At 46.1% G+C, this 12,992-nt stretch overlaps 4 non-coding genes across 4 annotated transcripts; 2 read left to right on the top strand and 2 right to left on the bottom strand.

The window, feature by feature from the left end:
* The first annotated feature begins 4,150 nt into the window (after positions 1-4,150).
* TRNAC-GCA (transfer RNA cysteine (anticodon GCA)) lies at positions 4,151-4,222 on the top strand. Its single transcript has one exon. It is a non-coding gene; the product is annotated as a tRNA-Cys (tRNA).
* A 1,646-nt stretch (positions 4,223-5,868) lies between these two features.
* On the top strand, positions 5,869-5,940 carry TRNAC-GCA (transfer RNA cysteine (anticodon GCA)). Its single transcript has one exon. It is a non-coding gene; the product is annotated as a tRNA-Cys (tRNA).
* A 3,394-nt stretch (positions 5,941-9,334) lies between these two features.
* TRNAC-GCA (transfer RNA cysteine (anticodon GCA)) lies at positions 9,335-9,406 on the bottom strand. The gene has a single exon. It is a non-coding gene; the product is annotated as a tRNA-Cys (tRNA).
* Positions 9,407-10,436: 1,030 nt separating this feature from the next.
* TRNAC-GCA (transfer RNA cysteine (anticodon GCA)) lies at positions 10,437-10,508 on the bottom strand. The gene has a single exon. It is a non-coding gene; the product is annotated as a tRNA-Cys (tRNA).
* Between the last annotated feature and the right edge of the window lie 2,484 nt (positions 10,509-12,992).

The following is a 12,992-nucleotide window of genomic DNA, read 5'->3' as shown; positions in this document are numbered from 1 at the left end:
TAATTGAACGTACAGAGTTTCCTGTGTTAAGTTCGGGATATGCCTTTCAAACTCTAAAACCAGAATCCAATTTTCCCATTAAAACACTAGAGTATTCGAGGTAAATGAGACTTAGGATAACCAAACTGGTTTCCTATCTTCTGTCCTTTCCTAAGAGGCGGCCTCAGGTCTTCCTTTTCACCTTTTCTCATTCGCTGATGAAGACATACTTCTTTCTTTTCTTTTTTTTAACATGTTAGGGTTTAGGTGATATATTTTTTAATATATTTTATTGATTTTTTTTTATAGGGAGGAAGGGCGAGGGATAGAGTTAGAAACATCGATGAGAGAGAAACATCGATCAGCTGCCTCCGAAACCACGGTACATGTCCTTGACCGGAATCGAACCCAGGACCCTTCAGTCCTCAGGCCGACGCTCTATCCACTGAGCCAAACTGGTCAGGGCAAGACATACTTCTTTGAGATCACCTTCCCACGCAGAGAAACCACGACGTTCACAGAGGAATGAAAGGGCGGGAGAAGCGGTGGTCCTAAGCGGACGACTGGCCGAGAACCTGCATTTCCCCACGTGGCCCCTCCTCCCAGCAAGTGCACAACTCCGGCACCGAGACCGCGCCTTCTGGGGCGGGGGCTCCCGCCGCCTCCCTCCCTGGACGTGGAACGAACTGCAGGCCGCGGGAGGGACCGGAGACTAGTCAGGACCCGCCACCTCCACAGTCGCTCTTACCGGACCTGGGAGTGCCATAGCCCTTTGCGGCTCCGCCCGGCACCGAGCCCAGACCCGAGAGCACCGAACGGCCCCCACCGGGCCTCCTCCCGCTTCGCCCTAACGCGCAGGTCCAGCCCCGGCGTGGTGCACGCTGGGACTTGAGGCCCGCCGGGCCCCGGATGCTCGGGTCCAACAGCGCCCCCTGCGGCCGGGAGGAGCGAACGCTGCCTGCAGGAGCCGCCCGAGTTGCGTGTACCAGCGCAGGAGCCCAGCCTGGCCTGTCGGGGACGGATCCTGGCACTCTCTTGGGGGCTCAAGGGCGACAGAGACCAAGGCGAATTGAAAGAGCTGGAGAGGGACGAAGACAGAGGTGGGAATGCACAGTCAGCTGGAAATGGATGGAAAGGGGACAGGGACGGGACACTTCACTGAGACAGAGACAGAGGGAGGATGGAGGTCTGGTTCCTCCCGAGAAAGTCGACCCCCGTCATCTGTGAGGTGACCCCAGGAATCCGATTGCTAGGGTGGTCAGACAATCAGGGGGCATTAACAAGCAGGTCTCATGTAGTCAATTGGAGGCCCACCTTGCTGGGGACTCAGCGTGTGCAGACCACCCCTTCGAATTGTCCCTGAGAGGAGGTTGGGTATTCCTCCGAGTCCTGTCCCTCATAGGTGAGGGCACTTCTGGTCAATCGGGACACAGGCCAAGCTTTTGTAGATACCTCTGATCAGGTTGAGGGAGTTCCTTTCCATTCCTAGTTTAATGAGAGTTTCTATTGTGAGTGGATATTTCGTTTTCTCATATTCTTTTTCTTTTAAAAAAATATATTTTTATTGATTTTAGAGAGGAAGGGAGAGGGAGAGAGAGAGAGAGAGACACATCAATGATGAGAGAGAATCATTGATCTGCTGCCTCCTACACACCCCACACTGGGGATTGAGACCACAACCTGGCATGTTCCTTGAGCGGGAATACAACAGTGACCTCCTGGTTCATAGGTCTATGCTCAACCACTGAGCCATGCCAACTGGGCTCATATGCTTTTCCTTTTCTTCCTTTCTTTCTTTCTTTTTTTTTTAAGCATTGTAGCAACGATGTTTTTTTGTTTTGTTTTGTTTTTTAAATATATTTTATTGATTTTTACAGAGAGGAAGGGAGAGGGATAGAGAGCCAGAAACATCGATGAGAGAAACATCTATCAGCTGCCTCCCGCACACGCCCCACTGGGGATGTGCCCGCAACCAAGGCACATGCCCTTGACCAGAATCGAACCTGGGACCCTTCAGTCCACAGGCCGACGCTCCATCCACCGAGCCAAACCGGTTAGGGCTATGCTTTTTCTATATCAATATATATTACAATGTGGTTTCAACAAATGAATTTTAAGGGGACACAAACATTCAGTTTCATATGACCCAGGGAAGGATTTCTTAAACACAACTCCCAAATCAAAACTTTTTATAAGAGTCTGGTCACGGTGGCTCAGTGGTTGAGCACCAACCTATGAACCAGGAGGGCACCATTCAATGCATTCAATTCCCAGTTGGGGCCAATCCTCAGTGGGGGCGTGCAGGAGGCAGCCAATCTATGATTCTCTCTCATTGATGTTTCTATCTCTCCCTTCCTCTCTGAGATCAATAAAAATATGTATTTTTAAAAACTTATAAGATACATTTGATATCAACATTTAATTTTTCATCTGACAAAAAATTTCTTAAGCAAGAGACTATGGATTATGAAAAACATACGATGGAGAATGGATTTGTACCAGCATATTAGAAAGATGAAAAAATTATGGAGATCTGTTGCACAACAATGTGAATATACTTAACTCTGCTGAACTATCCACTTAAGATGAATTTTATGTTGTGTTTCTTACCACAATTAAAATAACAGGAGAGATTATTTTATGACCAGTAAATATATGAAAAGATGCTCAACATTTCTAAAAATCAGGGGAATGAACATTAATTAAAAAAATAGAGAGGCGGGGCAGTGGGGTCTTGCCCGGGGTGGGAATGACTTGGGGGGGGGGGTGGTCAATTGGGGAAAAAGAAGACATGTAAAACTTTAGACAATAAAAAATAATAAAAATAGAGAGGCACCATTTTCACTCCCTTCACAAAATTTAGGATAAATTGAAATTTAACTGGATCAAGAGTTGGTGAGGAAAATGGTCTTTTCATTTGCTCAAAATGGGAGTATAATTGGTATTCTCAGTATAGAGAAAATTTTGGCAATAAGATATTATAAGGTAAATTTAAAAATTACATAAAACCGCCTTGGCCAATGTGGCTCAGTTGGTTGGGTGTCATCCCATGCACCAAAAGGCTGCCAGTTTGATTCCTGGTCAGGGCACATGCCTGGGTTTCAGGCTGGATCCCAGATAGGGGGCATGCTGGAAGCAGCCAATCGATGTTTTACTCTCACATCAATGTTTCTCTCTCTCTCTCTCTCTCTCCCTTTCCCTTCCTCTCTCTCTAAAAATCAATTAAAATCTTTTTTAAAATTTAAAAAAGATAGGAACCTAATAAAAACAGCACAGTTTTATGCATTTTAAATTATTAAAAATAATTACCTTTAAACTACCTGAAATTTGCTAGTGAAAGTGGGTATAAGAAGGGGTGAATTATGTTGAAGAGGTGGATGGAACATTATCTGAAATCAGATGGAAAAGTGTAATACCAGATGTGGAAAGGTAGGGCTGCCCCCAGATTCCTGACCCTCTGAAACTGCAAGATATAATAAAGATTTATCATTCAAAGCTGCTGGAACTGAGGTATTTTGTTATATTGCAGTATCTAATTAACGCAGAGTCCTTCTGCCATCGATCCTGATACATCTCCCCTCGAATCACACAAGCCCCTGGACCTCTTGGGAAAGCACAAGAAAGATAGCGATTTGGTAATGAAAGAGAAATTCAAAGAAACAAAAAGTTTTATGTTATCATGGATGAGAGGGAATGGCTAAAGGAAAGACAGGAAGGAACCGTCAGCTGTGAGAGCAAGATACACAAGACAAAACACTGAAATAAAAAAATGAAGTTCAAATTCCTTAAAGAGATGCAGAATTTGGAGGAGAGGTGGGGGAGGTTGTCTTGGTCCCACACTATGGATAACTTCAAAGTAATCTCAACTGAAAAACAGGTGAAGAACAATCTACTCCTTGCTCGTGAAGCGTCAGCTTGTCTCTGGGCTTCCTCTTCTGCCCAATATATCAAGCCAGGTACAGACTTTGTTGCCTCAAATGTAACCTTCAGTGACCTTCCAAGCTGGTGCCAACCAGGAATGATGCCTTTTTGGGAAAAGAGAATGGTTATGGCGTAAGAATTGCCAGTACAGTTGAGCAGGACTAGCAGCTCTCTGTTGAGTCACAATTGACAGCCCATATATGAGTGGAAGTGTAAAGAACTTATTAACTATATACCATAATTAATAAGAGGGGGTATAGCTCAGGGGTAGAGCATTTGACTGCAGATCAAGAGGTCCCTGGTTCAAATCCGGGTGCCCCCTTTGAGAATCTCTTTTCCTCCTTGAGCTAAATTGACAAAACCAGTTCTATGCAGGCCATACTCTAGTCCCCTTACATGAGGAGGCTGGCTAGAGCCTATGAAATGGCACCTTTATATGGCTGTCCCTTTTGATTTAGGATGCAGGTAGGCACTGGGCAGGGCCTTCAAGACCAAGGATAAGACCAAATTCATTGCCAATACCCTCTCTGAGGGTATGTTTCCTGGGACCAATTTCAGTATCACCCAGGGCTCAGTCAAGAGACAAAAACCAAGCCAGTTATTTTAACAGACTTTAATGTAATTGTTAACCAGTATACCGATTTCCTGTAGCTTCTGTAACGAAGTACCACAACATGGGTGACTTAAACAACAAATTCATTGTCTCACAGTTCTGGACACCAGAATCTGAAATCAAGGTGTCAGACTGGCTGTGCTCTCTCTCTAAAGGCTCTTTAGGTCCTTCCTTGCCTCTTTCCAGCCTCTGGTGTTTGTTGGCAATCCTCGGCCTTCCTTGGCTTGCAGATGCTTCAATCCAGTCTCTGCCTCTGTGTTCGCGTGGCCATCTTCTTTCTGTGTATCTTTCCACTTCTTAGGACACCAGTCACATTGGATTAAGGGCCCACCCTACTTCATGGTGATCCCATCTTAACTAATTCCATCTCTCCAAGTAAGGACACATTCCTTCACCATGGGAGAGGGATTAAAAGGGGCTATGAATTCAACATATCTTTTGGGGGACACAATTTAATACACAATAACCAGGAATTCGAAGTAAAGGGGCAGGAGGGAAGACTAAGTATCACAGAGGTACTTTCTGTAGAAGCAGCCACCACAGGAGGGCGGGGGACAAACAAAAAGGACGAACTTCAGTCTTACCAGCTCGGGGAGTATCTCTGGGGATCAGGGACTCAGGTCTCTAAGGTGATGCTGCTGTCCCTGAAGAGTCATGACGAAGCTGGGCCTGTGAGCACCACACTGCACGTGGCCATCACTGTTGCTACTGGATGGACAGTGGCTGCCAGGTGACACTGACAGGAACCCAAAGCAAGTGCTTCTTCCTGCTCCAACCTTCCATCTCCTTTTGCAGCTCTACTGGCAGGACCAGCCAGGAAGCCACCTGGCGAAGGAGAGCCTGGTTTACAGAGGCTCCAACCCAGCATCACAGAGCAGAGCACAGAACGGTGGACTTGGAGCCTAGAGACTGTCATTTGTTCATCTCCCCCAGCAGTTAAAGGGTTGACTGGAGATTTGGGCCCGGGAGGGGTCAGCATTGTGCAGAGAGCTCTGATCTGTAGCCAGTCAAGTGTGTTCTCTCTTTGAGGTGCTCCATGCTTGGTCAGGCCATGAGGCATTTTGAGTCTGTTTTCAGATGCTCTGTACAAAAACTACTATATAGATGTGAATGTGGATCCTTCCAGCTGTCAGGGAGGGCTCCCCAGATTACTGCCCTCCTCTAGGGACTGAAGGTGGGGAGGTTGTGGAGCTGTGGGAGGAGGGAACCTGTTGCTTCTTCTAATGTGGGGAGATGAGTTAGCATAAAGCAGGTCTGGCAACTCAGCCAAGCTATGTGGACGGAGTATCTAGGGCAGAAGCTCTGGGTGTGGCCACACAGGGAAAGGGTGTTTATTGGGCCTCACTGGTATGGCAGGGGGTATAGCTCAGGGGTAGAGCATTTGACTGCAGATCAAGAGGTCCCCAGTTCAAATCTGGGTGCCCCCTAGCATTTTAGTCTCAATGGTCATAAAGGTCATAAAAGAGTTCCAGTTTCCTCTCCTCTTTCTAAATCTGATCTCTAGTCTTCCTGCAAAGGGCGAAGAAACTGAGGAGGCCCTTCTTGCCCAGAGCAGGGCAGCTCTGCTCAGATGATGTGTTTATCCCACTGCTCTGATCTTCCCACTCTCCCCTCACCTGGCCCCCTGCTCTTCAATGTGAACTTGATCTCCTGGCTGAGGTTGAGGACTCTGACCTTTGCAAGTAGCCAGAGAGAAGCCTGAGATCACTTACAAAAGAACTAATAGTGGACTGCTGATCGACTTCTCAATAGTTGCAAAAGAAGCCAGATGATAGTGCAACGACACATTCCATATGTTGAGAGGAAATAACAGTCAGCTCTGAATTCTATTCCCAGCTAAACTGTCCTTCAAGAACAGACCAAAGCTGAGAGTTTACCACCAACAAATTCTCACTAAAGTAAAATTTAAACATATACTTCAGAGAAAAGAAAAATGATCCCAGATAGGAGGTCTAAGATACAAGAAGGAAGCTCGACCAAGGAAACTGTAATATATATCAGTAAATCTAAAAATCATTGACCATAGTGCTGGCCAGTGTGAGTCAGTGTGAGTGTCATCCCGTGCACCAAAAGATGGTGAGTTTGATTCATGGTCTGGTCACATATCCAGGTTGTGGGTTTAATCCCTCGTATGGGAGGCAATACATCGATGTCTCTCTCTGTCTCTGTCTCTCTCTCTGTCTCTCTCAAATCAATTTAAAACTTATTGACCATATAACACAATATTGTCTAATTTATAGGTTTTTTAAAAGATAGAACTAAAATACTGGTTAATAATAACATAAGGAACGGGGTCATAAGATTTAAAGTGTTTATGTAATTTGGGAGGAAGATAAAGATATTGATTAGCTTAGATATTAAAATTTGCATGCAAAAATTTTTATGGTATAATTTTAAAGGTTGTGGTTTTGGCACTCTCCCTCTAGGTATGGATTTAATTGTGTTTACTATGCTTCAGATTGATTTGGGTCCTTGAATGTAAGGATTGATGTCTTTCATTAGTTGTAAAATAGCCTCAGCCGTTTCTCCTCAGATTTTACACTGACTTCATTCTCTCATTTCTTCTCCCTGGACTCCATTTAAATGTACATTAGATCTTCTCACTGTATCCTTTATATTTATCATTCTCTATTCTGTTTGCCACAAATTATCTCTCCATTTTTTATAATGGAAAAATGGACAATTATTTCCAGTGTTCTAGTTTAACAATTTTCTCTTTGGCTGAATCTATTAATTGAATAGAACGCAGATAATATTTATTAAGTTTTTAATTTTTGTTGTTGATTTTTAGATAAAAATTTTATATGTTGCTCTATTTTCAAACCTTCTTAGTTACCTTTATTTTATTTTTTTATTTTTTAAAAACATATATTTTTATTGATTTCAGAGAGAGGATGGGGGAGAGAAACATCAGTGATGAGAGAGAATCATTTATTGGCTGCCTCCTGCGCACCCCACAGTGGGGATTGAGCCCACAACTCGAGCATATGCCCAGACCCGGAATCGAACTGAGACCTCCTGGTCATAGGTTGATGCTCAACCACTGAGCAACACTGGGCTGGATTGGTTCCCTTTGATGCTTTCAAGTTTACTACTGAAATTTTCCAGCCTGGCTTTTAACTCATTGAAGACAGCAAAATTGTTATTTTACAGTGTGTTTTCAGTAGTTCTAATACAAAAAGTTCCACCTGGCCAGTGTGGCTCAGTGGTTGAGTATTGACCTATGGTGGTTCTCTCTCACCATTGATGTTTCTATCTCTCTCCCTCTCTCCCTTCCTCTCTGAAATCAATAGAAATATAGTAAAAATAAAAAGTTTCCTGTTTAGATCTGTGGTCTATTGTTTCTATTGATTTTCATGGATGGTTTTTTCTTCCCTGTGTACATAGTGATCTTTGGCTATGTGTTGAACATTTGATTTAAAACTTTATTTGTAGAATTTTAGGCTGGGAAAAGATAATATAATCCTTCATTTGTTCTTGTTGTTGTTTTTTCAGCTACCTGTGGACGCTAGCGGTCAAGATACTTCAATATAACTTCAACTAAGTTTTCTGGACCATTCAGATGACACAAAGACCAGCTACAAATTCTTGTAGTGGCTGATTTCTCTCAGTTCAGCCTTACTCCACAGGGTGCTAGCCCAAAGCCAGAGATAGTTTTACCAGTGTCCCTACTCGAGGTGACCCTGAATTCTGACTTCTATCCTCCAAATTCCTGAGAGGCTTCCAAAAGTTCCACCGAGCCTCTCAGCTGCCTCTTCTGGACTGAACACCACACTCGGGCACAAAGCACTCTCAAGTGTGGAACTTTAACTTTCTGTCTCCCATCCTTTCCATCTAGTATTTCCTGTCTAACTAGTTAGCTCTTTGATGCTTTTAACGAGATGTTTAAAATATTTTCTCAGCTTATGATTTGTCCTTGTAGGAAATATTGTTTCAAATTACCTTGTTCAATAAGGAACATGGAGCCTCCTTTGCAGGATTCTTTATACCATTTATATGTCTTCAATATATATTTTTTGAATGAAAAAAATCATTATATAAAGTAGGGTCTACTTCTAAGCAATTTCACCAAGGAAATACTAACCTAGAGTAAAAAAGAAAAAGTGGTAGGAGAGAAAGGAAGTGGAAGAGAGAGTCAGGTGGTCAAGTCTGTGGTAGTGACAGCTCCCCTGAGAAATTTCCAGAAAGAGGACAGAGCCTTTACTTTTTAAAAAAATTATGTTTTTTTTTAAATTATGTTTTTATTGATTTCAGAGGGAGAAGGAGAGATAGAAACATCAATGATTAGGGAACCATTGAATGGCTACCTCCTGCATGCCCCCTACTAGGGATCGAGCCCACAACCTGGGCATATGCCCTGACTTGGAATCAAACCGTGACTTCCTGGTTCATGGGCTGACACTCAGTCACTGAGCAACTCTGGCAGGGCTACCGCCTTGACTTTTGACATGGTTATTAAATCCTTATAGTCACCACTGGGAAGTAGGAAGATGTATTTCCATACTTCACAAGTGGTAGCAACAAGAACAAGGGGTCAGCCTTCTTTCTGGAAATTAGTGAGGTTGAGAAAATGAAGGTATTAATAGAAAGAAAGGGAAATCCCCACACAAGCCATGAAGGACAAGCATCCCGGTCCTGGTGGTTTGGGCTCACTTCATCAGTCTCTTCAGTTTAATGTGACCACAGTAGGTGGTCAGGGGAGGACACATGGAGCTGGTGCCGATCCAAATCCTAAATTTTTACCACAGTTAATAGTCAAATGTGAAAAGAAAAGGCAGAAATTTCAGCACCAGCTTCAGTAACTAAAGGGGTCAAAGAAATAGGGGGCACCTGGATTTGAACCAGGGACCTCTTGATCTGCAGTCAAATGCTCTACCACTGAGCTACACCCCCACTTACATATAATCTTTCATTAGCACCTTTTCTATGGCACTGCATGCAGGATAGCTGCCTGTCTGCATGTCACTGTTTTTTCTGCACGTCCCAGAACATGGCAAGTCTTCTCACTGTAGTCCACTGTCTTGTCCTCAGCGCTCCTCTTCCTCAGGTTGTGGTAACGGCACCAGCCTTTACACCTGGAAAGGCCGTTTGAGTCTACACTAGTGTTTCTACCTAAACCAGCACATACTTATCAGAACAATCATGGCCAGTTCCAGGTCCTCAGTGAACCTCACACTCAGTGCAGGGAGAGCCTCGCCCCTATTCTAAGGTCTCAAGAAGGGTGCTCATTGTTCCACTCATTCATTCAGTCAGTCACTCAACAAACGCAGAGCAGGTGAGGTACCAGGTCCTGTCAACCATATTGAGGGCACAGAGACTGAAGACATGGTCCTTGTTCCAATAGGAGACAAAATCATGAACCAAAGACTTTGCACAAGAGTGGCAGAAGCCCAAGAAGAGAGCCGTGGGAGCAGGGAGTAAGGCGCTACCCTGCCTGGAGAGTCAGAAAGGGCTTCCTGGGGGAGATGGACAAGGAGGAGTTTGCCAGAAGAAGCTGGCGAGGATTTCAGGCCAAGGGAGGAATAAGAACAAAGGGAAAAGTGGGTCAGGCATGTCCGGAGCTCAGGAAGGCTTCAGGTGATGTCACACATGTGTGCTCATTGACCCGGGAACCATTTTGGCTTCCTGCTAAGGCAGGAGTGGGACTTGGCCATTGTCACTGGAAGAAGGCCTATGACACACAGCATGACAAGCCATAACCTCATTTAATTCTCACAACCACCCTTGTGTTGTCTAATTCTAGCACAGGTTTGGCCAGAACAGAACCCAGGCCCAGGGAGCACCAGAGCACAATACGGGCCCTAGAACACAGCACAGTCAATATGGGGAGTGAGGGGCCATCGGGGGCCAGGGGCCAATATGGGTGACAAGAGCAATCATTTGCCTCTTTATTTAGCACTTCACACTAAAAGTGAGTTGAGGAAGGGGGCACCCGGATTTGAACCGGGGACCTCTTGATCTGCAGTCAAATGCTCTACCCCTGAGCTATACCCCCAAGCCTGCTTATGAACCTTAATTACACCTCTTCAACTGTGCACCTGACTCCTATTTCTGGCCTCCTACAGTCCAGCTTCTGGGAGCAGGCAGCCTGCCCTATGACATCCTGGCTCTCACTGTCATCACTCGCTCACTCGTCCGCCTCTAAACACCTGCTGACCACCTTCTATGTACCAGACTCATCCTTCCTGCTTCTATTTTTTCTTCTCCCCCTCTGGCTCCACTTTCCTGTGCCACCCGGTTCTGTTTGCCCTACAGTGGGCAGTCATTGCTTTCCCAGCCTAAGAGAGCCCTGGTCCCCTCTGCCCTCTCCTACTAGGGCACTGGGGGGCAGTGAAGTCTGTGTGGATAGAGGAGCAGGTCTGGCCAGGACACCACACCCTGAGACAGAAGGCCCCTCTCTCCCTTTCCACTACCCGCTTCACTCACTCAACCCCTTTCATCCACTCAAGTTGACCAACGTGGTGGAGGAGAAAGGTGAACCAGCCCAACTCCCTCTCAAGGGGAAAACTGACTTGAGGAGGAGTAGAACCCTGGTAACTTACTTATGAGCCCTAGGGCATGGATAAGGCTGCACAGCAGAGGCAGGCAGCTGTGTGAGAGCAGGGAGAATGGGGAGGCAGCCAGCAAGGAGGCTGTCCTCTCATCTGAAAGGTTCCTACTAGTGTGGGACACAGCCAGAGAGAGCGCGACCCCTCACCCTCCACATAGATGGAAAAGCCAAGAAAGGTACTGAGTGCTCTCAAGCCTTCCCAGTGCCACCCACCCACCTCCGCTCCACACGGAAGCAGTCTCCCGGGATGTCTATGCTGCTCACAGGGCTTTGGGGAAGTAGCTCTTTTGTCCAGAAATATGGAGGAGGGTCCAAGCCCCCATGGGCTGGTTTACTTAGCCTGGAGATGATTTCAAACTTCCTGTCTCTCCTAAGCCTTGGTTTCCAACATGAATTGGCATCAGAATCCCCAGAGGAACGTGTAAAACTGAAACCCCAGATCCCACCCAGACCTATTGAAGGAGACCCAGTCTACACCTTTCCTAGAATTCCTGCAGGAGGAGCCACCGGGAAGCATCCAGTAAATGAAGCAGCCTTGCCCCAAACTGTCTGGTCCACTGTTTGCAGGGGAGAGAGCATAAGCAGCCCCCAGAGCAAAGCCTGACCTGGCTGAGGGAGGAGCAGAGCTCTCCCTTGATGCGTCTGGAAAGCCTAGAGAGGGTGCGATGCAAGAAAATCACTGCTCAGTTATTTAAAGTCTGCTAAGACCACAAGTCCGACCCAAGTCCCATGAGGACCTCATGCCTCAAACCCCTGGTGCTCATTTGAACCCCACGCATGATCAAACCCCGGCTCCATGGCCAGGCTAAGCTGGAGGTGGAGGGGCATCTCACGGAGGGATACCTCAGCTGGGCCTTGCCTGCTCCCTAGCTCCCTGTGCTGCCACCCCTGCTTAGGGCCTAGCCCTGCTCAGTGGCCAAAGGCTCCTTGCATCCCAGGGAAGGAAGCAGTAACAGCACTCACAGAGACAGAAACTTCCTGCAGGCTCTGGTGCCACGTGACACCAGGGCAGGACAGCAAGGAGCAGAGGCCAATTCATAGTCCATCCCCATGAAACCTTGGGCAAGTCATTTAACCTCCCTGCCTTTCATTCCGTAACATCTGAAAATGGGAATTGAGGGCACTTCTACCTTCCTGAAGACAGAGGGCTGAGAAATGATCTGAAAGTGCTGCCAGCACTCAGATCCACAAGGCTCATCTGATTCAATAAAGGAAGAAAACCAGGGATTTAGGGCCAGTCTGTTACCCAGGGACACGGGTGTCTCATGGTTCCCCTTCATGACAAGCTGGCAGAGTTCTTCCTGCCAGTCTTCCAGGTCCTGAGACTCATGGCCATATCTTCAGCCATCACAAGCACCCGACTGTGCCCACGCCAACATGAGTTACAGCCATTTCAGGAAATAGCTCAAATCAGCTTCAGTCCCTACTCCCCATCCCCAAATAAGAGTGCATTGCTGGTCAAAAGCAAAGCATTCCATTATGTTTGCTTCAGATAAGAGGCAGGGACCAGTGGCTAAAAGGATGCAAGGTCAGGGCTCCTAGGTTCTCGTCCTCTGTCCTAGGTAGACACATCTTCTGTGATTTTCTTACCTGAGCCAGTGCTCATCCTCAGAGGTCATTCTGGAGTAATGGGTACAATCGTACCCATTCCACCTTCCACAGAGGATCTTCCTGCTGTGCCTCACTTTTCTTCTGACATTAAAAAAATACTTTTATTGATTTTATTGAGGGAGAAATAGAAACAATAATGATGAGCGAATCACTGATCGGCTGCCTCCTGCATGCCTCACACTGGGGTTTGAGCCTGCAACCTGGGCATGTGCCCGGACCAGGAATTGAACCGTGACCTGGTTCATAGGTCAATGCTCAACCATTGAGCCACACTGGCTGGGCATCTTCTGAAATAAAAAAAAAATGTATTATTTTTTT

Source organism: Eptesicus fuscus, chromosome 14, assembly GCF_027574615.1.
Source record: "Eptesicus fuscus isolate TK198812 chromosome 14, DD_ASM_mEF_20220401, whole genome shotgun sequence".
Lineage (NCBI taxonomy): Eukaryota > Metazoa > Chordata > Mammalia > Chiroptera > Vespertilionidae > Eptesicus > Eptesicus fuscus.
This window is presented reverse-complemented; position numbering and strand designations above follow the sequence as displayed.